This window comes from Cornus florida, unplaced genomic scaffold (genome assembly GCF_030987335.1).
Source record: "Cornus florida cultivar Cherokee Brave unplaced genomic scaffold, ASM3098733v1 CherokeeBrave_3.0.0_Hap2_Chr09, whole genome shotgun sequence".
Classification (NCBI taxonomy): Eukaryota; Viridiplantae; Streptophyta; class Magnoliopsida; order Cornales; family Cornaceae; genus Cornus; species Cornus florida.
The window spans coordinates 47,114,442-47,134,239 of NW_026775579.1; the positions used below are offsets into that span (position 1 = coordinate 47,114,442).

At 35.8% G+C, this 19,798-nt stretch overlaps 1 pseudogene; it reads left to right on the plus strand.

Annotated features, from left to right (window-relative positions):
- The first annotated feature begins 1,550 nt into the window (after positions 1-1,550).
- LOC132272567 (pentatricopeptide repeat-containing protein At1g77405-like) lies at positions 1,551-19,327 on the plus strand (annotated as a pseudogene).
- The last annotated feature ends 471 nt before the right edge of the window (positions 19,328-19,798 follow it).

A 19,798-nucleotide genomic window follows, 5' to 3' on the forward strand; every position in this document is an offset into this window, starting at 1 on the left:
GGAGGGGCAAGAAAAATAAGAAGGATGGTGCCAAAACTGTGGTTGTGCCAAAAAAAGTAATCCAAAAGGATAAGGGGAAGAAGAAAGTGCAGGTTGAAGGCGAAGGAAACTCCTTCCATTGCGGTCAACTGGGTCACTGGAAACCTAACTGCCCAACACTTCGCACGCAAGGCAAAGGAAAAGGTATATTCATTATTGGGGCATGTAGTGTAGTTAAATCTATAGATTCCAGGTGCATAGATTCTGAAGCCATTAATCATGTTTGCAAGTCATTGTAGGGATTCCAATAGTCCAAAAGCCTCAATGAAGGAGAGATATATACTTGCATATGGGATCTAATGCCAAGGTGGAAACTAAAAATGTGGGAGTGGTTCATATGCAGTTTGATAGTAGGAGGGGTCTTATTTTAGGAGATTGTCTTTATGGGCCAAATGTTAGGCGCAATTTAATTTCAGTTTCTTCGTTGGTTTGCAAAAACTATATTTTTACTTTAGGGAAAAATGTTTTAATTAAATTAAATGGTTGTGTTATAACTTCTGGTGCATTGAAAGATAGTCTATATATTTTAACTCCTAGCTCATATCAAATGCAAAATTATGAATTAAATGCAACTTCATCTAGATTGAATGTTAAAAGAAAAGTAGTTTCTCCAAACTCATTGTATCATTGGCATCTACGATTGGGTCACATCAATCAAAATAGGATTCAAAGGTTGGTTAAAGAAGATTTATTACCTTATGAGGCAGAGGAGCCTATGCCAACTTGTGAATCCTGTATTGAAGGAAAGATGACTCGAAGGGCTTACTCAACCAAAGGATATAGAGCCAAAGAACAATTAGAGTTAGTGCACACAGGCGTGTGTGATCCCATGAACACCCAAGTGAGAAAAGGGTTTGAGTACTTCATCACTTTCATTGATGATTATTCATGTTTTGGATATATTTAACTAATGCAACACAAGTCAGAAGCTTATGGAAAATTTCCTGAGTTTTAGGCAGAAGTGGAGCGTAGATTAGGTAAACATATCAAAACACTTCGATCTAATCGAGGAGGTGAATACCTCTTGGGGGAGTTCAAGGATCATATGGTCAATGAGGGTATTGTGCGCCACTTATCCGCACCTGACTGCCCTCAACAGAATGGAGTGGCAGAAAGGAGAAACAGAACTTTGCTTAACATGGTTAGATCTATGATGAGTTTTGCTACATTACCTCTATCATTTTGGGGATTAGCCTTAGAATCTGCGATGTACATCTTGAACTGTGTTCCATCCAAGTCTGTTTCAGGAACGCCATATAAACGGTGGTTTGGACAGAAACCTAGTTTAAATCACTTGCATAAATGGGGGTGTCCAGCACACGTGCGTAAGAAACAGACAGACAAGTTGGAAGCAAGATCAGATGCATGCTTATTTGTTGGCTATCCTAAGGGCACTAGAGGTGGAATATTTTATGACCCCAGGGATAATAAGGTTATTGTCAGCACTCATGCTATTTACCTAGAGGAGGATTATATTATGAACCACAGACCGCCAAATAGTGTTAGAGGAGATGGTTGGCACATCAGATATACCCTCTATGGACACACCTAATATAAATACTGAGAAGGATGAAACACAAGAAGTCCCTGTTGAATTACCATCATCTAGTACATCAATTCCTGCACCGGTCCTTCGGCGTAGTGGGAGGACTATCATCCGACCCGACAAACTAACGCTTTTGAGTGAGTTGGACCCAGTAAGTTATGCGGAAGCTTTGACCGATATAGATGCAAATCGTTGGAAAGATGCCATGAAATCAGAGTTAAAATCTATGTATTCTAACAAAGTCTGGGAAACTGTAGAACTTTCTAGTGGGGTTCAGCCCATTGATTATAAGTGGATCTACAAACGAAAGAGGGGAATGGATGGGAATGTTGAGACATTCAAAGCTAGATTGGTTACCAAAGGCTTCACTCAACATGAAGGTATTGATTATGACGATATATTCTTACCAGTTGCAATGGTTAAATCTATTCGCATTCTTTTGGCCATTAGTGCTCATTATGATTATGAGATATGGCAGGTGGATGTTAAGACAACATTTTTAAATGGCCATCATGAACAAGACATCTACATGAGGCAACCAGACGGTTTCGTGGTTAAAGGTCATGACGACTGTGTGTGTAAGTTTAATAGGTCTATTTATGGACTTAAGCAAGCTTCTCGCACATGGAAATTTGTTTTGATCAGGTAGTCAAATTATTTGGCTTTGAACAAAACGTGCTTGAACCTTGCATTTATAAGAAAAAACAGGGTAATGTCATCATGATTCTCGTTTTATATGTTGATGACATCTTACTCATTGGTAATGATGTAAAGGCTTTGTCATCAGTTAAAAGGTGGTTGTTCAATAAATTTAAGATGAAAGATCTTGGAGAAGCAAGCTATATTCTTGGGATCAAGCTTTTACGAGATCGGGTTAAAAAGAAAATAGGGTAATCTCAAGAGTCTTACATTGACAAAGTTCTAACCAGGTTTGGGATGGAAAACTCTAAGAAAGGGGTTTTACCATTTAAACATGGATTGGCTCTTTCTACTGACCAGTCTCCCAAGACTGATAAGGAAATTGAGCGAATGAGGTGGATACCATATGCTTCGGCAGTTGGTAGTCTCATGTATGCCATGGTCTGTACCAGACTTGACATCTACTACTCGGTAGGGATTATCAGTAAATATTAGTCCAATCTTGGACTTGATCATTGGTCAGCTGTGAAGAATATCTGAAAATACCTTAGAAGAACTAAGAGTCTCTTGCTCGTTTATAGAGGTGATGATCTGCTTCCAGTCGGATATACGGATTCTGATTTTCAATCGGATCCAGATGCCAGGAGATCTACATCTGGATATGTGTTCAAGTTCAATGGAGGGGTAGTTAGTTGGAAGAGTGTAAAGCAAAGTTGTAATGCTGACTCAACCATGGAAGCAGAATACATTGCAGCCTCCGAGGTAGCAAAAGAAGGTGTTTAGTTGAGAAACTTTCTAATTGAACTGGAGGTTGTGGAGCATATAAATCGGCCTATGAGGCTTCATTGCGATAATAGTGCGGCTATAGCCCAAACCAAGGACCCAAAATTTCATAAAAGAACAAGACACATTCAAAGGAAACATCATGTGGTTCATGATATAGTAAAGCGAGGAGATATACTTGTGGCCAAGATTGCATTAGAACATAACCTTGCTGATCCATTCATAAAGGCTTTACCGATCAACATGTTTAATCGTCATATGGAGAACATGGGAGTTAGATGTGATTCGAATTGGCTATAAGTGTAAGTGGGAGCTGTTGGGATATGTGTGCCCTAGCATAACAAATTCTTACTTGTATTGTAAAAGTCATGGTTCCTTATCTGAATATTATTATTAAGGCATTATACAATTGGTGAATAGAATGTATTATTTTTTAATGCATTATGCAATTGATTGTGTCCACTTAATTACAAGATATATTTATATATGTATCTAATGACTATTAATGCTAAGTTATAAATTAATAATCATAAATAGTTCAAAGTCGGTAATTATGGATGGACATTTAATTAGTTAAGACTTTAATCGAGTCCACGACAGATTGAGATATGTTGCGAGAGCTATCGTATGCAATTGCTCTCTGTCACAGTCATGGCTTTGACTCTCAAGCATGAGAAAAGTATAGACTCTTTTATTAATTAATAATTACTTTGATTTGTTCGGCGGATACTTCGGGATCCTTAGATCGGCACTTTGGGTAGTTATGTAATTAATAGTTAGAGAGTTATGTTCTCAATATTTGCATCAATGATACTTGTATTTATTTTGTATTGATTATGGTTGATCACAAATTATATTCGAAGGCCTCCGTATGTTTTAGACAAAATGTTTTCTATATATATATTTATTTAGTAAATTATTATTTTTGTCAAACAAATATTTTATTGTGATCAAGCCGAAAATAATCAAAGGTAACAAAATAATTATATTAATTATGTTGTCGGATTGATGGCTTTAATTATCCGATAAATAATTATGCATAGAGGGGTCAAAATGCAACATTGACTTAGAGGTTATTTACTATTTAATTGGAGTGCAATTAATTTCTTTTAGTGGAGTAGAAATTAATTTATGAATTAACTAAATTGGGTCCATGGTTTAATAGACCGGACCAATTATTAATTTATAATAGCAAAGAAAATAGTAAGCCCAAAGGATTCTCCCCAATAGCCCAAGTTGATATCGGAGTCCTTTTAGAATTGAAAATTTTGAATTAGAGATGGAGAATGATTTATTGTTTCCTTTTCTTATTTTTATTTTGCCTATATATACATGGGTCCATGTATATTTTAGGTGTGACTTTTAGAACAAGAAAAAGGAATATATTTTATCTCTCTACTTTTTAGAGTTTGCTTTCTCTTCTAAAAGAGGCTACCACAAGCCTTGATTCCAAGATCATTCATCAAGGCATATTGGTGATTCCTAAAGGGAAGATTATCATCAAGAAGAAGGAGAAATGATTTTGCTAAAGGATCTACAATATGTGAGAACATTCACTTTAGAGGAAAGATTAAAAGATTTGTTCAGACCTTTGATCTAAGTATTCAAACTGTTAATTGAATAATACATCATCTTTTATTTGTGCATAAAACTTGTCTCTATGTGATAAATCAAGATCTATATATGAAAATCCCTCAAAAGTTTTTTTAAAACTTGCACGTTTCCCAACAATAGTATCAAAGTATGGTTTGATTCATTACTAGAGATCCTGTGTTTATCAAAATCATCTTCATGGATCCAAATTATATATACATATATATATTTATTGATGTATGTTGATGTATGATTTATTATGTTGATATATATTGATACATGATGATGTATGTATAATTTTGAATGGATGATGATGCGTGTTTGGGCCATGGATGAAGCTTATAGGTATATTGAATGTAATTTTATCTATGGATGAATGTAATTAAGGCTTTGATTTTGCCATTCGAAAGTTCAATGATGTAATTTAATTTTTTCATTGTATTTCAAATTGTAAATATTTATTAAAGCCATGGAATCTTCATCAAATGATTCTAAGAAGCTTCTAGAAGGTCCAAAAGGGTTAAATTAGGCTTCAGTAATTTTCTGGAATTTTTCAGAATTTTTTTGAAATTTTTTTAGGCTTAATTTAATTTTCTAGGAATTTTTCCTATTTTTCTATAATTTTTCGGCGTTTCTCCGGTGGCCGGAGCATCGTAGGAGGCGAAAAGAGGCGTCGAAGGAGGCTGGGATCTGGTGCATCTCACCAAAGATGAGCCTGGTGCGTGAGGAGCATGCGCCAGGAGCTGGAGAATATGTGGATATGCTGGTGCGTGAGATGCACGCGCCAGCCAAATGCTCTAGGCCTCCACGTGCGTGCAGGCATGTGGAGGCACGTCCAGGGGCGTAGCATGCACCGCAACGCGCCCCAGGGGCATGCCAGCTCGTGGGGGCACGTGCCTTGCCCTGCTGTATGCCTCAAGCGGGTGCCAGCGCGTGTGGGGCCCTCCAGGCGCATTCCAAAAGGTGTTTTGCTTCTCCTAACACGTACCAGCTTCCTATAGGTGTTTACAAACTATTGAAGGACATTCGTACAGCAAAAATAGTATTTAAATGTTAAAAGCTGAATCCATTGGCCATTTAAATTGCTTTTGTCTGTGGTTTAATTATTTATATAATACATGAAATAATTTAATACTGATTATTATTGTTCATGCATTGGATCCATGATTTTTTTATCTAAATGGCTTGATTTATATTAATTAAATTATGAAGATAAATTGGATTGAATTGCTAATTAATTTGAGGGGATTTATTGGGAAACGAAAAATCATTTTTGTAAATTATTTTTAAATAATGCCTTAAATTAAATATTAGTGAATCATTTAAAATCCAGATATTTTCTATATTTAATTGGATTAAAATCAAGACGTTTTGCATGAATTAAATCATGAATAGAAAACCTTAATTATATATAATTAAAAATTGAGTGGGAGGGGGGATTTTTATACATTACCCCATAGCCTTCGTTATTATAACCATTGTGATTAGATCTTTAAAAATAAGGCCCCACGCATGATTTAAAGAGTCTAGATTACAACAATGGTTGTCTCAAGAAAATACATTTATTAAATGTCCATTATAGTTAGATCTTTAAAAATAAGGCCCTACGCATGATTTAAAGAGTCTAAGCTAATAATGACAATATATTTAATATTTGATTTTTTGTTGGAGCATTAATTACGTTATACACTCAATCTAAAATTAATAGTATTAGCTCCCCAATGGAGTGGTCTATACTAGGTGATTTTAGAAAGGCCAAACATAATCGGGAATTATTTCATATATAGATAAGGCATTATCTAAAGAGATATGGAAATAATGAGTTTTTCTTGTTAATAAGTAATAATGAATTCCGCCAACCGGATAAGTTATTGGCATGTTGATAGTCCGATTTTTCATGCAATGTGGTTAAGGGAACCACAATGAATTAATTATTTTATTTTGCATGATTATTTTTTATTTACTTTATTTATTGTATGAATGCTTTTATTTTCAGATTTATCATGACTAGTCCATTTAGTCCACTTGCAAACCTACTAAAAGAAAATCGATTAACTGGACCTAATTATATCGATTGGAAAAGGCAACTAGATATTGTACTCGCATATGATGGATTCAATTATGTGCTTACTACTCCCTGACCTTTTCCACCTTTGCCTGAGGATCCTCCGGAGGAGCATGAAGTTTTTAAGAAATGGAATAAAGCAGATGAGATAACTAGGTGCCACATTCTTGCTTCACTCTCGAATGTGCTCCAAAGTCAACATCTTCATTATCTCACTTCTGCAGACATTAGGCTTAACCTCAAGGAAATGTTTGGGCAAGTTTGTAAGAGTGCACGCCAAACTGCTATGGTAAACTTGATGACCACCAAGATGGTCCAAGGTACTCCAGTTCGGGATCATGCTTTAAAAATGATTGGTTTTCTAAATGAACTTGAGATCCTTGGATGCAACTTGGATAGTGAACTTCAGGTTGACATGATTATCGCTTCATTGCCAGACTCATTTAACTCTTTTAGGGTTAATTATTCTATGAATAAGCTTGAGTACTCACTCGCTGAACTTCTAAATGAGTTGGTAACCTTTGAAGGGATAATCAAAAGTAAGGGTGCATCTATCAACTACACTCAGTCTGCTGGACCATCCACTTCTAGGCCCAAGAGGAGGGGCAAGAAAAAGAAAAAGGATGGTGCCAAAACTGTGGTTGTGCCAAACAAAGTGATCCAAAAGGATAAGGGGAAGAAGAAAGTGCAGGTTGAAGGCAAAGGAAACTGATTCCATTGCGGTCAACCGGGTCACTGGAAACCTACCTGCCCAACACTTCGCACGCAAGGCAAAGGAAAAGGTATATTCATTGTTAAGGCATATAATGTGGTTGAATCTATAGATTCCTGGTGCATAGATTCTGGAGCCACTAATCATGTTTGTAATTCATTGCAGGGCTTTTAGGAGTCCAGAAGCCTCAATAAATGAGAGATACATACTTGCATATGGGATCTAATGCTAAGGTGGAAACTAAAACAGTGGGAGTGGTTCATATACAGTTTGATAATGGGAGGAGTCTTATTTTAGAAGATTGTCTTTATGCGCCAAATGTTAGGCACAATTTAATTTCAGTTTCTTTGTTGGTTTGCAAAAAACTATATTTTTACTTTTGGAAAAAATGTTTTAATTAAATTAAATGGTTGTGTTATAACTTCTGGTGCATTGAAAGATAGTCTATATATTTTAACTCCTAGCTCATATCAAATGCAAAATTATGAATTAAATGCAATTTCATCTAGATTGAATGTTAAAAGAAAAGCAGTTTCTTCAAACTCATTGTATCATTGGCATCTACGATTGGGTCACATCAATCAAAATAGGATTCAAAGGTTGGTTAAAAAAGGTTTATTACCTTGTGAGGCAGAGGAGCCTATGCCAACTTGTGAATCCTGTATTGAAGGAAAGATGACTCGAAGGGCTTACTCAATCAAAGGATATAAAGCCAAAGAACAATTAAAGTTGGTGCACACAAACGTGTGTGGTCCCATGAGCACCCAAGCGAGATGAGGGTTTGAGTACTTCATCACTTTCATTGATGATTATTCACGTTTTGGATATATTTACCTAATGCGACACAAGTCAGAAGCTTATGGAAAATTTCGTGAGTTTCTAGCGGAAATGGAGCGTAGATTACGTAAACTTATCAAAACACTTCGATCTGATCAAGGAGGTGAATACCTCTAGGGGGAGTTCAAGGATCATATGGTCAATGAGGGTATTGTATGCCAGTTATCCGCACCTGACTGCCCTCAACAGAATGGTGTGGCAAAAAGGAGAAACAGAACTTTGCTTAACATGGTTGGATCTATGACGAGTTTTGCTACATTACCTCTATCATTTTAGGGATTAGCCTTAGAATCAGCGATGTACGTCTTGAACTGTGTTCCATCCAATTCTGTTTCTGGAACACCATATGAGCTGCAGTTGGACAGAAACCTAGTTTAAATCACATGCATATATGGGGGTATCTAGCACACGTGCGTAAGAAACAGGCAGACAAGTTGGAAGCAAAATCAGATGCATGTTTATTTGTTGGCTATCCTAAGGGCACTAGAGGTGGATTATTTTATGATCCCAGGGACAATAAGGTTATTGTCAGCACTCATACTATTTACCTGGAGGAGGATTCTATTATGAACCACAGACCTAATAGCCAAATAGTGTTGGAGGAGATGGTTGGCACATTAGATATACCTCCTATGGACACACCTAATATAAATACTGAGAATGATGAGACACAAGAAATCCCTGTTGAATTACCATCATCTAGTACATCGATTCCTACACCGGTCCTTCGGCGTAGTGCAAGGACTATCATGAGTCGGACCCAATAAGCTATGCGGAAGCGTTGATCGATATAGATGCAAATCGATGGAAAGATGCCATGAAATCAGAGTTAGAATCTATGTATTCTAATAAAGTCTGGGAAATTATAGAACTTCCTAGTGGGGTTTAGCCCATTGGTTATAAATGGATCTACAAATGAAAGAGATGAATGGATGGGAATGTTAAAACATTCAAAGCTAGATTGGTTGCCAATGGCTTCACTCAATGTGAAGGTATTGATTATGAGGATACATTCTCACCAATTGCAATACTTAAATCTATTCACATTCTTTTGGCCATTAGTGTTCATTATGATTATGAGATATGGCAGATGGATGTTAAGACGACATTTTTAAATGGCTATCTTGAACAAGATATCTACATGAGGCAACCAGACGGTTTCGTGGTTAAAGGTCGTGAGGACTGTGTGTGTAAGTTGAATAGGTCTATTTATAGACTTAACCAAGCTTCACGCACATAGAAATTTGTTTTGATCAGGCAGTCAAATTATTTGGCTTTGAACAAAACGTATTCGAACCTTGCGTTTATAAAAAAAAACAGGATAATATCATCATGATTCTTGTTTTATATGTTGATGACATCTTATTCATTGGTAATGATGTAGAGGCTTTGTCATCAGTTAAAAGGTGGTTGTTCAATAAATTTGAGATGAAAGATTTTGGAGAAGCAAACTATATTCTTGGGATCAAGCTTTAGCGATATCGGGTTAAAAAGAAAATAGGCTGGTCTCAAGAGTCTTACATTGACAAAGTTCTAACCAGGTTTGGAATGGAAAACTCTAAGAAAGGATTTTTACCATTTAGACATGGATTGGCTCTTTCTAATGACCAATCTCCCAAGACTGATAAGGAAATTGAGCAAATGAGGCGGATACCATATGCTTCGGTAGTTGGTAGTCTCATGTATGCCATGGTCTATACCAAACCTGACATCTGCTACTCGGTAGGGATTGTCAGTAAATATCAGTCCAATCCTGGACTTGATCATTGGTCAGCTGTGAAAAATATCTGAAAATACCTTAGAAGAACTAAGAGTCTCATGCTCGTTTATGGTGGTGATGATCTGGTTCTAGTCGAATCTACGGATTCTGATTTTCAATCGGATCCAGATGCCAGGAGATCAACATCTGGATATGTGTTCAAGTTCAATGGAGAGGTAGTTAGTTGGAAGAGTGTAAAGCAGGGTTGTACTGCTGACTCAACCATGGAAGCAGAATACATGGCAGCCTCCGAGGCAGCAAAAGAAGGTGTTTAGTTGAGAAACTTTCTAATTGAATTGGAGGTTATGGAGCATATTGATCGGCCTATGATGCTTCGTTGCGACAATAGTTCGGCTATAGCCCAAACCAAGGACCCAAAATTTCATAAAGGAGCAAGACACATTCAGAGGAAACATTATGTGGTTCATGATATAGTAAAGCGAGGAGATATACTTGTGGCCAAGATTGCATCGGAACATAACCTTGCTGATCCATTCATAAAGGCTTTACCGATCAAGATGTTTGATCATCATATGGAGAACATGGGAGTTAGATGTGATTTAAATTGGCTATAAGCGCAAGTGGGAGCTGTTGGGATATGTATGCCCTAGCATAGCAAATTCTTATTTGGATTGTAAAAGTCATGGTTCCTTATCTGAATATTATTATTAAGGCATTATACAATTGGAGAATAGAATGTATTATTTTTCGATTCATTATGGAATTGATTGTGTCCACTTGATTACAAGATATATTTATATATGTATGTAATGGCAATTAATACTAAGTTATAAATTAGTAATCATAAATGGTTCAAAGTCGGTAATTATGGATGGACATTTAATTAGTTAAGACTTGAACTGAGTTCACGATAGATTGAGATATATTACAAGAGGTGTCGTATGCAATTACTCTCTATCACAGTCATGGCTTTTGACTCTCAAGCATAAGAGAAGTATAAACTCTTTTATTAATTAATAATTACTTTGATTTGTTCGGCGGATACTTCGGGATCCTTAGATCGGCACTTTGGGTAGTTATGTAATTAATAGTTAGAGGGTTATATTCTCAATATTTGCATTAGTGCTACTTGTATTTATTTTGTATTGATTATGGTTGATCATAAATTAAATTCGAAGGCCTTCGTATGTTTTAGACAAAATGTTTTCTATATATATATTTATTTAGTAAATTATTATTTTTGGCAAACAAATATTTTATTGTGATCAAGCCAGAAATAATCAAAGGTAACAAAATAATTATATTAATTATGTTGTCGGATTAATGGCTTTAATTATCCGATAAATAATTATGCATAGAGGGGTCAAAGTGAAACATTGACTTAGAGGTTATTTACTATTTAATTGGAGTGCAATTAATTTCTTTTAATGGAGTAGAAATTAATTTATGAATTAATTGAATTAGATCCATGGTTTAATGGACCGGACCAATTATTAATTTATAGTAGCCAAGAAAATAGTAAGCCCAAAAGATTCTCACCAATAGCCCAAGTTGATATTGCAGTACTATTAGAATTGCGAAATTTGAATTAGAGATGGAAAATGATTTATTATTTCCTTTTCTTATTTTTATTTTGCCTATATATACATGGGTCCATGTATATTTTAGGTGTGACTTTTAGAACAAGAAAAAGGAATATATTTTCTCCCTCTAGTGTTTAGAGTTTGTTTTCTCTTCTAAAGGAGGCTACCACTAGCCTTGATTCCAAGGTCACTCATCAAGGCATATTGGTGATTCCTAAAGAGAAGATTATCATCAAGAAGAATGAGAAATGATCTTGCTAAGGGATCTACAATAAGTGAGAACATTCACTTTAGAGTAAAGATTAAAAGGTTTGCTCAGACCATTGATGTAACTATTCAAACTGTTAATTGACTGATGCATCATCTTTTATTTGTGCATAAAACTTGTCTATATGTGATGAATCAAGATCTATGTATGAAAATCCTTCAAAAAAAATTTAAAAACTTGCACGTTTCCCAACAGTGGTGGTAACTCTTTGCATTGGCAGAAAAAGGTCTAACCATTGTTACGGTCCCTACGCTCGTGGCCTGATATGTACAAATAATACACTATGAACCTGTGGTAGAGAAATAAATACAAAACAAAGAATAAATTAGTCATAATTATCTAATTAACTGATGTGCGTTAAACCCAACAAAGAGAAATGCAAAAATATATTTGGCTTCCAAAAGGAAAAAATAAATTACCACAAAAAATCTACTTTGCACAGTCAAGACTTGACCCTTGTGCTATAAAGTTGAGATGAGAAATGTTGTCAGTGTTGCTGTTGGAGTGCTTCATATGCAAGTCCCTGATGTCAGCTTGCAAAAGTTGCATTGGGCTGGGAGAGATAAGACTTGGATAACCCGGATATCTGTTGCTTTACTTGAAATAATCTTGTCTAGTTATTCCAAAATATTTAGGGTGTAACTCATCAGTGTCTTTCTGCTTCCATATAATGGATAAGCCAAGATATTTGAGGGGAAAGTGATGAATACTATGCACATTATCAAATAGCAACATATTTGTGAGCTTTAAGTTTTAAAGTTTCTTAAGAACTAAATCTATCAGAAGTCTGATTCACCTGAGTGACAAAATAAACCATTGCAAATTAGGGTTGGCAATTTATGCCCAAACTCATTAAACTGTCCAAACTCGCTCACTAAAATTAAATCATTGCGTGACTAATTTAAAGTGAGTGGGTCACTAATGGATAAAAAGTAAGTACCCATTACAATTCATGGGTCAATAATGGCTACATGTGACAATCTGGATTCTCAATAATCAGCGTCATCTGCTAATTACCTGATATTATTGTTTGTAACTCCAAATTGAGACTCAAAAAATCATATGTACATTCTTACATTTCATCACCAGATCGGAATACATAGCAAGCGAATAAGATTTGCGAGGCCCCCTTCAATCGGACAAATTGAAGGCAGATCTCCTTACCAAGAACAGAGCAAAAGGACAACAGAATTTCTAACAAGTTTCTTCTAACAGAAGCGACATGAGAAACAAGTAAAAAAAAACTTTCAACTCTTTCTCGCTCTATGTGTTTGTGTGTGTTTTCTCTCCTTAATGCTCAACTATGTTGCAGTAGTTGGGTGGATGAAGATAAAGATGGTCCCCATGCAGATCATAAAATCTCGGGTGCCATCAATATGATCTTTTGTGCCTCTGATATGAATCTTGGGTGCCATCAATAACGTCTCCCTTGGTTTCATTAAATCAGCAATCCGGACAACAACGTTCTTTACAGCCTGCATTCACACATTCAATGAGTCAATGACATGTAAGTAAATGTGTAAGCTTTATATCAATGTCAACCCACTTTTTGTTTATTTGTCACGACGTGGTTGGCGGGACCCTGAACTAGCTAATAATTAGATAAGTGAATAAAGGTCACTAGTATAGAGTACAAGGACTGGTCAAGCAATTTAACAATATTTATTTAAAGTGACTCCATAAGTACTGATTTAATAGTCCAATAATTTGTCTTAACAAATGATCCAAAACAGACCCTTTGATGCTCAGCTTATTCTTCAACCACCACTGTCACTTGCCATCAACCATGGACTGTTGAAGACTTGAAGCAGTTTTTGAGGTTCTAAGATCCATTCCCAGATTCTTCCAATCCACAAGATCCATTGGTCGTCAAAAAGTTTTCTGACACCTCTCAAACAAAGAAATCTGCCAGAAGAATCCGATAAAGCTCACAATTATGTGCTTATTCTTGGTGACCCCTAGAAGGTTAAGTTTGGATTGGAAAAGGCAATGGAGTTCTACTATTAGGTGGAGACCCAATTTGGGTTTCACCCATAAATTAATGAGATGGCTTGCAGAGAGATGGCTTCTGTGTTAGCCAGAGGTATAAACTGAAAGCTCTTTGGGAATTTCTCTAGGAAATGGCAACTGGCAAGGAGAGAGAGAGACAGTGGTGGGCTGTGACTACCTGAACTATTACATGTTTGTTTAAAGTTCTAGGAAAAGAGGGGTTGGTTAGTGAAGCATTGGCTGCATTTCACCCGATGAAGCAATTTCACTGCAAAGATGTTTATGCTTATAATACGATTATTTATGCTCTTTGTAGAGTTAGAAAGTTTCAAAAAGCTAAGTCTGTTTGGTTTGTAACTAGGGGTCAACTTAGGCCGGTTAATCCAGTCCAATCCGAATTTGGCTCAGAAATTTTAGAACTTAAACTTTTAAATTCACAAATTGAGCTCAAATTGGGTTAGGTTTTATTAAAACCCAAATTTGTTCGAATTGGACTGGGTTCAATTCGAACCCAACCCAAAACCCCAAATTAAACAATTCTATAATCCATTTTAACAGGCGTGGCATTGGGCCGACGTGTGGCATTGGACGTAGACATGTCCGAAGAACATTCCAAGCCATTGGAGACATCACGTTTTCTTATCCACAGTCCTCATCGAGATACAGGCAAGCCTATATATATACACACACACACACATACACACACACATATCCTCACTCCACTTCATTTGTGCATACATAGATATTTATTATTTATCCATACATATTTTTGTATATGAGTAATGATAGAGCGACCGAAAGAAATTCCTGAGTGAGAATCGAACTTCCACGTGATTGGCCACATCAGCTCCTCTTATTTACATTCCTTTTGAGTTTCCAACACCTCTTTCTCTCTCTAGTTTTTTGTCCGTATATTTTTATTACATACTCTTCAATCTCTCTTTTCTTTGTCTTCCATTGACGCCATATCTCAATTCATAAAATCCTATAAATCTTTCATCTATTCATTTTTTTTATATTGTCATGTTTCTTGACTTGTAAATCTTTCATGATTTTATTCTTTTTCTCTTATTTCTTTGAAGAAGACTAAGTTAATAAGTTACCATGACAAATCAATAGACCCATTTTGATGAAGTTTAGAGATTAGGGTTTGTGTGGAAGACAAATGCAAGAGACCTCTTCAAGAGAGATGATGATGGTTGCGGGTCAAGGTCGTGGCATGGTAGAGTATGAACAAAATTGGGTATTTTAGGGAGAAATATGAGATATGAAATAAAGGGATGGTGGTGGTGGTGATGAGAAGAACAAAGAGATGGAGAAGATAAATTCATATTCACACAGGGAAAAAGATGGTAAATTTAGAGAGAGGAAAAAAAAAAGTGATTGCAGAGAGCCAATGAAGAAAGGAAAGAGATGGTAAATTTAGAGAGAGGGAAAAAAAGTGATTGCAGAGAGCTCATAGAAAAGACAAATTCACAATCCAGAGTGATTGCGGAGAGCCAATGGAGGAGAAATACAGAACCCAAATCCAAGAAAGAGAAAACAAAGAGAATTTGAGAGGGGTAAAATATTTAAAGAGAGAAAAAGTGAAGATAATCTGAGAACTTACATGAAATAAAGAAGAGGATAAATATGGAGGACTTACTTGTCATTTGCTGAATAATTATGTTTTTTGGGAAACTATTTAAGTGGACCACGTGGCCAAAGCCACATAACATTCGGTGTAAATTCGGGATTAATGCTTCGGTATCTCTACTATTATTCTTTGTATATATATGTGTAGAGTTGTATAAGCATATATAAATAACTACTAATATTTATATGTTTCTAATTGTCTTATCACTTGGATTGAAGTTTTTCACTTCAAAAATAATTTTGTTTTATAGTAATGTTATTTTTATCAAGATCAGCAATCGTCCAAAAAAATATGAATCCAAAACATATATAAGTATTAATGAATTGAAAAATAAATTTTTCTTAAAAATTTTAATGTTTACAAACATGGTAAAAGGAAAATGTAATTTACATATTTCTTTAAAAAAAAAAAGTTGACCTGAGAAAACTGCCCGACCCGTCTAAATATTTATGTCCATACCTATTTTTAGGCAGACTTCGAATTGGCCCAACCTAACTCGATTTTGGGTTGAGGCTGGGTTGGGACCGGGCTGGGTTGAGCATGCCCAACTTGTAGCCCAATTTGTAACTCTGAAAACAATTCTCAAGAACTCAAAAAATATAAAACAGTTTGATGACGCGTCGCTACACCACAAGCTTAGAGAGTGTGCATTAAGGCGAGGGCCAAGTTTTACATTTATAAAAGCCACTACTACCTTCACTAAAAATATAGTTAAGGTGAGTAGGGATCGTCCCATGGGATTGGAGTCGAATTTGGTTGTGGAATCACAATTAGGGTTAGTAGGTCGAGTGATCAAACAAATAGTTGGTTGGTTGATTAAACTAAAGAGCAAATTAAACTAAATAATTAAATGCAATAAAGAGTAAGTAAGAGAGAGATCTTGAGGTTTAGAGGCCACCCCCAAATAATACTTTTCTACACCCTTAACAAGTGACTAATGAGGGAAATGTGTGTTGCAATATTGATGTGTGTGTGTGTTTGGTTTATTCAACTAGCAAGGGTGACCAATTAAGCATATATTGTCTAATCAACATGTGAAAAGCACAATATATCTAACAATTAAGTATATATTGTCTAAATAGCATGTGAAAAGCACAATATATCTAGCAAGTGATTAATCATTTCATTAAGCTCACAAGCCAAATACACCATAAGGTTAGAGACATATGCTACTTGCATTCAAAAGTATGGAACATCAAACAACAAGTATGGATTGTCCTCCTATCTAACAACTATGCTACCACTACACTACAATTAAGCTAATGACATAAAATTAAACTAATTAAGCTAAGGGAGAGGCACAATCCATCAAGAAATGAGCATGAACCATCTAGAAAATTACAAGAGCATTCTATTAAGCACAATGTTTTGACAATCTCTAGATCTATGGCATTAATACACATAGACATGCATCAATAACACAAGAAATAAAGACAAACACATGAACATCTATTCTAGCATACATAGACATATGGATAGAATGAAATGATCAATTAGAAGCATTAAACCACATAAATCATTGAATAAATAAGATATATGTACATAAAAGTGCCAAAACATGTATTACAACACTAATCCCTCAATAATACACAAAATCAAGATGTAGAAAGCATGCTTGGGGCTAACTCTAGCCCCAAGAGGATGTCTAGCCACTCATGGTAGTGCTTCTCCAACCCTCAAAGGCTAACTCCATGGTAGAGATTTGCTCCTTGGTTTATGAAGAGTCTCCAATGGTGTCTCTAGCCTCCTCCTCCTCTAAACTTCCTCTCCAAGAGTTCTACAAGGTATGATATGATATGATGTGATATGATGTAAAAAGTAATTCTTATCCTTATATAGGTAGGTCAAATGACACCCAAAATAAGCTGGGGTCGTACAGCAAATATTCCCGAATGATTGGATAAAGGACAACTTTTTGTGAGCTGGAAATTTAACTTTTTCGCACTGGAGGAAGTTCGATCGATCGAACCTTGGACTTAGATCGATCAAATATAGCTGAGATCTATCGAACTTAGGCTGGATCGATCCTCAATGGCGGCACTTTTTGGATAAAAACAAATCTGAGATATTTTGAAGATATTTTTGGGAAAAGGACAAAAGTAGTTGGTAGGGTGGTACAACAAGATAAGATCAATCATTTGGATAAGAACAAGGTAGTTCGATCGATCGAAAAATGATGTTGGATCGATTGAACTTTTGAGATCTCTGAAAATGTCATCATGGCTCTGATCCATCTTGAAGTGTTGAGATCGATCATGTTGGATCGATCGAACTTTGATCTGAGATCAATCGAAGATGTTGATTTCCACCTTTTTCTTCCTTTTGCTTCCACTTGGCTCCTTTCTTTGATTCATCCCAAAATTGTTTCATTTCTGCTCTTATTTGGCTAAGTTAGCTTACTTTCGGGATAAGTACCTGAAAATGGAAATAGTACGAAATCAATCTAAAACAGTAAGGTAAGATAGATAAAGGTACTAGAATACCTAAGCTTAAGGGGTTTAAATACGCACTTTTCAGCGCTCATCATAGTTCTCAGAGAACAATATTTTACAGTTCTCAGAAAACATGGGGCTTTTTCATAGAATAATAAAAGACAGTTATCTGAAAACAGGTCTTTTTATAACTGAGTTTTCATAAAACAGTTTTCAAAAAAACTGAACCAAACAGAGTTTTTTTTGTATAGTTTTCTGTTTTCAATTTTCTTAAAACTGAAAATTGTTCTCAGAATTACAAACCAAGCATTCTGAAAATAGAAAATTGTTCTTAGAATTACAAACCAAGCACACCCCAACATTTTTATAACTGAGTTTTTAAAAAACATTTTCCTAAAAACTGAACCAAGCAGAGTTTTTTGTACTATTTTTTATTCTCATAAAACTGAATACAGAAATGTAATGTTTCTGATTTATTTTGTTTTCCATTTTCTGGATTTTCCAATTTTTTTTTGGATTGTTTTAATTAAGGTCTCGTTTTACATGCTGAACACCGTGGGGTGTGTCGGGAGTGTTTGAGAGTTGTTTGGGGTATTCCCTTAAGTTCAAGACTCATGGAAATACATTGGTTGTCATTTCGGCATTTTTTTGTTTTTCAGATCAGGAGGTCCTAGGTGGAACCCGTAACCAGATTTGTAATGCACGAGTATTATTTTTCGGGTCCATTGCATAGTTACAGACTAAGTAGGTCCTAAGTAAGGGGTCCATTTTTTTTTCAGCAACTCTGATTTCTTGAGAACTATTTTCATAGTTACAAACTAAGTAGGTCCTAAGCTTTTGCTAGAGATAATGGAATTACCGGATTTTAGATGCCCGGCTAATGCATTCACCTAGACAATATTAGTTAGTTCTTACTGTAAGCATAGCCTGCAAACTGGGTGAAGGAAGGCTATTAAGAGGAGGCTGTGGGAAGCAAATCACTTGTTTCGAATTATGCTCTTCAAGGGTTTTGTTCCTGATGTTATAACTTATATAACTGTTTGATTGATGGTTGTTGCAAAACTAACAGAATTGAAAGGGCATTGGAACTTTTTGATGACATAACGAAAAAGGGCTATCTCACAAATAGAGTTACTTACAATTCTTTCAATATAGATATTACAACGCTGTTAATGAGATTGATAAAGCCGGTGAAATGTCGCGGAGGATGCAAAAAACGAATCACGGGATACCCAGCACAAGTTCTTATACCCCAATCATACATACCCTATGTGAAGGTGAAGGTGAAAGGATCATAGAGGCAAGGGATCTTGTTGTTGAGTTGGTTGATGGCGGTTCAATTATGAGAGACTATACATACAAGTTTTTATGTGATGCGCTAAACTTAGTAGAAGAGGCTGATTTGCTATTGAAGATGGTATTGAGAATAGATAGAGGCAAGTGATGAAAATGAAACTGGTTAAGAATCGCAAGATTTCTTCGTAACATGGGGAGTTAGATAGTTTGGGGGAATGGGGTACTCTCCATCAACATATTAAGAAGGACATGGTTATATTAAATAGAACCTACGAATTGATAGTTCTTTCTCTATAGGTGAGCATAAGTTCGGACCACCATGCCTACCTTGTGACTTGTGAATTGTTTCCAGCTCGGCTTCTCACTTCGGTCAATTAGCAATAATTTTTCTGTGAATTTCCAGAAATCAAAATGTGATCTAAAAATGGAAGCGAAAATGACACTTCAACTGTAGATATCCTATATCTGATCAATCCGTCTGGAAAAGACTCCCCCCTATTGGAAAAGATTCCTTGAAATTCAGAAGCCATGTAGGCCATATCCGTGCAGATCTCCCACCCTCTTACTAAGAGACCATTTGCCTATTACATTAGGACCAAGGATCTGACTGACCAAGACTTGGAATTAACTGTACATCATTAGACTTGAAGGCAACCGATG